Source organism: Apis dorsata, unplaced genomic scaffold (genome assembly GCF_000469605.1).
Source record: "Apis dorsata unplaced genomic scaffold, Apis dorsata 1.3 scaffold_1209, whole genome shotgun sequence".
NCBI lineage: Eukaryota > Metazoa > Arthropoda > Insecta > Hymenoptera > Apidae > Apis > Apis dorsata.
Window position 1 is genome coordinate 2,680 of NW_006264306.1, and position 6,288 is coordinate 8,967.

A 6,288-nucleotide genomic window follows, 5' to 3' on the forward strand; every position below is an offset into this window, starting at 1 on the left:
AATTAATAGTAAAACACGAAATTACTTCGTGCCGCTTCTACCGAGTATCCAAGAACGATGCCATATAAATATTGCGTAATTACGTTCCACCTACTTCACCGTTACCGTGTTATCGGTGATAGCTCCAAGTTTTCGTGCTTATACACACGCACGGTATACGTAAGCGGCGGCCGAACGAACGCGAGATAAATTTCACCCACGTATCGACGATGATATCGAATTATTCAATGTATCTCGCTACCTCGCTACCGTGGTGATTTAGGACCGTAACGAAAATAGATATTCAGGCGATCGAAATTGCCGCAACTGCTAATTTATCGATCGTGGCCATAAATCTGGCGCACGACACCCGAGATCGAGTTTTTAGACGGTGGTTATTAAATTGACGTCAGCGTTTTCCACGGCGCGGAAGCTGGTACGGTTCGTTGGTTAATGTTGGAATGTTATCGATTTTCGTTTCGGGGGAAAAATTTAGATTGTCCCGGTTGTGCTCGATACGAAATACGCCGATTATAATCTACTTATTGAAAGCTTATCGGTTTTCGGGGGAATTTTTATTATTTTGAATATCGTGATCGATGCATTGATGTCATTAGCGTTGATTATTGTCGCGATACGGGAATGATCGGAGAAATGGATAATTTCTTTTTAACGCGTACGTAAAAACGTTCCACGCATATTATCGGTATGTATCATTTTCGTTGATGATGAAAGAAAGATAATATTGAAACTTTAAATTTTATTTAATAGCAAGGAACAAATTATTCTTCCCTTTCACCATATAATTGATTCACGTTTATATCCCTATCCGAACGATAGAACGATTATTTCATTGTATCGGGAAGGAGAAGCGAAGAGATGAACGCGTTGGCTTAATTATCGCATGCCAGCAGATCACAGTGTCATTAAGGCGAATCTGTTCGCGGAATGGCGACGATTATTGCGGCTCGCTTACGATCCATGAACGGCTATGGATCGTGCCGAACATTAAACGTAGAATGTCCTCAGGGGAAAACGATCATTGTCCTGGACGTTATGCGTTGGGGAGAACGCTCTGTGCGCTCGTTTATGCGTCCAATTAAACGTTCCCGCGCGATGACCGACTACGCATGCGCAATTATCGTGTCCCGCGCTTGCGCGTGCACCATTTTACTTCACCTCGGGGATCCAACGTTGAACGGTTATTAAGAGAGGATAATTGTTTTGTTTTTGTGAGAATTATTGGACAGAAGATTAGAAATGTGTGTCTTCGGCCCATTCAGAAACCGTTTTGCACCTGTAGGTAACAATTCTATGGTTTATTCTAATTTTTATTATTTCAATGTTTTCAATTGTCGATTTGCTAATTCGATGTTTCTCTTTTTCAGGTTAAGTTGTTCTACCTTCTTTCTTTCTACATTTTTTACGATTCCAAGACGAAAAGAAGAGTCGACGGAGGAATTTTGTTAAGCAACGAAAGGTTCCAATAACATTTGGCGCTACGATTCAACGATTGATCATACAAAAAAGAGAAAAAAAGAAATGGAAAGGTTACTCGAAAACATCTCTCGCGGTATGTTATCTATTTTCTTTGTACGATTTACCTGTCCCGGCCCATTTTACACGCCTCTTCCTTCATTCCAAGCACACCCTTCGCTATTTGTTTCTTTAATGGCCTTCTCCTCGCTACCAACGTTCGCGTTATCGCCGTATCAATCTATATGCGCGTATATACGTTCAATACAATCTGCTTACCAATTGCATTACATCACGTGCATTTTTTGTCCTCTCGTCATCTGATAACCGGTACGCTCGTCCTTATCCATTTGCGTTGGTATCCTTTTAGCACGGTTCTCCATTGCGAGAAAAATATAGTTTCAGAAATAAAAGAGAAAAGAAAAAAAGAGAAAGATGAAAAATAAAAAAAAAAACGGAGAAAAGAATGAATAAGAAACGATCGCGTCGTTTCGTACGATTGTGAAGTGTAGTGAGCGTGGCAGCCTGCGCAGATAAATCTGCGGACCTCTGTTAAATATTGACAACGTGGAACAGATTATAGTACGATACCGTCTACCATTGGCCGGCACGAAACCCCTTGTTTGTCGTTCGGTTGCACGCACCGTGATAATCGATCTGATGATTTGCAATCGCGTGCTGGGGAACATTTGTTTTGCGCGATTTTTCGTTTGCCAAGAATAATTTAATTTATGACATCTTCGAAAGAATTATCGAGACGTATTAATGGTCGAGAAATATTGGATTGTTGGACATATTTTTTCGGCAAATTAATTTATTTTTGAGATCGACGTGATGCAAATGATCATTGTAATAATACGAGGCGTGTCAATATTTCATTTAAAATAGAATTGTTCGTTAACTGATAGACATAATTAAAATTGTTAGGTTCAAATATATTATAATTTAAATATATCAGATATAAATATAAATGAAAATATCGTCGAAATATCATTCAAAAACAACTCTCTCTCGCGCAATTATAAATTACTTTAATCCAGAATTCATTAATTAAGAATATTTTCCTCAAACGATATTTCAACTGATCTTCTCGTATCTTTGATTCTAAATTAAACCGCCCATTAAATTTAATACAAATTCATGAAATTTAATCAATATGCAATCTAATAGCAACAGGATTCACCGATCAAACGATTGAAAAAAATTAAGAAGATCAATTAAATCAATTATCGGTAATGAAATGGTATTTTAATCGATATCACGATCCAGGCATACGTTACACACGGTATCTCTCGTTTTTCAAAGGTCTTCTGGCCAGTATATCAACGATTTTTATCACTCGGCCGCAAAACATTTCGAAATCATCCGCGCTCGAGACTTTTTTCCCATTTCTTAGTCATCGCCGGCTCAACGCGACCTTTTCACTATTGGCCATTCGAGCGCACGTGCGACGCGTAATTTCACGCGATAAACCTGGCGGACCGATCGAGGCACGTGCGATTTTTTTTCCCTCGATTTTTTCTTTTTTTTCCTCTCTCACCGATATCGACTCTCATAACGAAGTGAGTGGTCTCAGGTGAAAATTTTCCTATCTGTTTCATATCCTGATTCCATCGTAGAAGGTAGAGAGATAAAATGGCGGGATATTTAAACCCGATCTTTGATTGATAAATTGAGCTGTCGTAGAACAGGATGTCAAGGATGTTATTTATCGGTAGAATATCGACTTTTTGCTCAATTAATGTTGAATTTATATTTTTAAATTTGCTCGAGCAGATCGTATAAGCGGAGATAAAATTGGTATGGAATGTATAATTGTTTTTTTTATAGCGATTAGATCAAGATATTGCTGGACAGAGATTAGAAAAAAAATTTAATATGATAAAATGGAATGTGTTCGTTTCTTTATTTTAATTTATATTTTTATATTTTATTAGATATTAAATGATAAACGCATCATATCAGTTCGATCGATTTAATTTTAATTTTTTAATTAATTAAAAGTATTAAAGTATATTAGATTAAAAACGATTGTTGAAAAGATGCTCCAATTTTCCAGAGAGATTCAAGCGTTTTATTATAATTGAACGAACGAAACGAAAATTGTGATGTTCTCACGCGTAAATAAATATGTTAATTTTTCTCTTCTTTTTCTGCTCTGTCCGTAATGACATGATTACGATAACAAACACGAAATAATAGTCATTCCTCTCCGAGAAGTTGACAGCCGCGTCGCGTAACCTGTTAAAACCGACGTCTCACCACCTAATTATCCAGTTGAAATAATCACACGCGCGTAACAAAAATTACAAAATATAATTTTCCATCTCCTCGCACTTTAATCGAACGCACTTTAATCTCGCACGCCTCAAATTCAACAACCGTCCCGCTTATCGAATTATGCAAATTTCGGTTGCCCGTTTAAACGAAAAATGATGAAAGAGAAATTAAAAAGTCGAGGGACACTTGCTCGACTTGCGTTTTCTCATTCACGTGATCAAAAATTCTCCCCGATTTCTAATCGGTATCCACAGTTTACTCGATTCAACTTCACGGTATAATAAATATTCATGAGGCTTTGCATCGCAGTGAACTCGTGCGAGCAAACTGCTGAATTAAGCTGGGACAAATAAGTACATTGTTCCATGAATATCGAGGCAACGAGATAACCGACCTTCGATATCTCGATCTTTATTCGAAATATACACGGAACTGTTTCACGCGCGAAATTTAAATTGCTCGATACTTTATGTTGGAGGGTCGCATCACGTTATATAAATCAATCGAATAGATAGATAATAAAGCGACTTTATAAGAGCTAAATATACAAGATGATTATTAATATAAATTAATGCAAACATTGAATCGTTCGTAATTCAAATATAAATATTTTATTTGTCACTTTCTTTTTACTTTTCAAAAAGAATTGATAAAGTGTTAAAAACTTTGATTGAAATTTTACTTATCCAGTATCTTTATATTAATAAAATTACAGGTTGAAAAAAATCACGACCATAGAAAAATTATCACGCAACCTTTACCTTAACATCTTTCATCGAATTCCATATGCTCTTTTCCTTTTTATTTGCAAATTGAAAATACAACGACTTCGAGCCTCGCGACACAGAGAAAAATAAATTACAAATTACAAATATATTATCGACGAAATGAAATCGATACGTCGTCTTTTCACGCAAAAATCAAATATCATCTGCCGATCTTCGTCGAAACGAATTTCGAATCCATCTTTCGATCCGTTACATTGTGCCGGTTATCTGCGTCAAACCTTTTGAACGCGCGAAATCCTCCATCGAGATAAAATAAGATGGCGCGGCACGTCCAAATGTCGTATCGCGTTTAAGAAACGCGCCACGGGTTCCAGAACTCGAGGGAGCGACGGATTAAAATATCAAAGATCGCCCGCGGCTCGGCTTCGGACAATTCGCGACTCCTCTCCTCGGTCACGAATTCAAACGTGAAATCCTCTTTGAATATTTATCGCATCTGCCGATGTTTACTTACGTACGCTGATAGCAAGAGATGGTTATCGCGATGGATTATATATATATATATATGTATGTACGTATATATCTCCGAGATCTCTCGCATTTTTAACGAGAAATTTGATTATTAGGTTATAAAATGTCTTATTATAAGGTAACGAGAGAGCAAGGTTGTTCGTTTTTAACCTTTTCCTACGTTGCGTCTTAATGGTTATTTAGAATAGATGTTTATGTATGTAAAAATATGGACAAATTATGTACGATTTGTATAATTAGTTGAATTATATACGAGAAATACGAATCGTATTTTCTTGAAATATTATTTCTCGTCGTGTTGATTAAAAAAAAGTTTCTACGGATTTGAAGACAAATCCTCGCTTCCCTGCGAAATCTCCCCCCCTCTAAGAGAGGGGAGCCTCGAGTAGCCGTGATCCATTTCACAAAGGTGTTCGCGCTTTCCCCGTTGCAGAACGGATCAAAATAACAAAAAGATGTATCTGGCGTTGCACGAGCAATTGGACGAAAGGTCGAAAGGGGCGCGTTTCGTCTCTCGAAGGTCCCGTCGACGAAGGGGAAGAAGAGAGAGGAAGAGGGAATCGATCGAATCATTACCATAATTTGTATATGAGTGCCACCTGGAAACGGTGCCACCCTTCTTCTCTGACCGCTTCTTGTCTTTCCTCGTCCACTTTCTCCCCGGGCCCTTCTGTCTTCCTTTCTCGAAGGAAGGTATGCCCGGCGGCCAACGCGACACGCCTGGCCAATGCTCCATCCGCTCCATGGTTGGTCGCCGGTAGCCGGCAGAAAAACGAGTTCGTTGAAAAGCAGTGCGGCCTATCGGCGATTCTCGTCGGAGGAGAGAATCGTTCTCGTGCCGGGGGAGAGCGGAATTCTTGAGGTTCTTTTTTTTCCCCCCCCCCCCCTCCTCTCTCTGCGCTGCACTCGCAGTTGGGCCTACGTAGAAATCGTCTAGGACTAGCGATGGGATATTGCAACCAGCCTCGAATCTAAATTGGAAAGTTTCGAGTAGTTTATGGATACCTCGAGGTGCAAAAAAGGTGCAAGAGGCTGTTAAGTTAAGGAGAATCTGGGATGAGATCTAGCTTCGAATTGTTTATGGGAAACGGAGGAGGGAGGGAGAGATACTCTGAGAGGCACTCATAACTTGGCTAATGAATAATCTCGCGAATGGTTTCACTTAAGATTATGTCCAACGTGTGACACGAAGCGCGTGTATAGCGAATATATAGATGTAACGGATTCTACGAATTTTACGATTATATATATATATATATTTTTTTTTAGAAAAACGAATCTGAAAAAAAAAAAA

The 6,288-nt window shown here is 38.5% G+C and overlaps 1 long non-coding RNA gene across 1 annotated transcript; it reads left to right on the forward strand.

The window, feature by feature from the left end:
* The first annotated feature begins 615 nt into the window (after positions 1–615).
* Positions 616–1,859, forward strand: LOC102679349. The gene is made up of 2 exons (XR_422930.2): positions 616–1,282; positions 1,368–1,859. It is a non-coding gene; the product is annotated as an uncharacterized LOC102679349 (long non-coding RNA).
* The last annotated feature ends 4,429 nt before the right edge of the window (positions 1,860–6,288 follow it).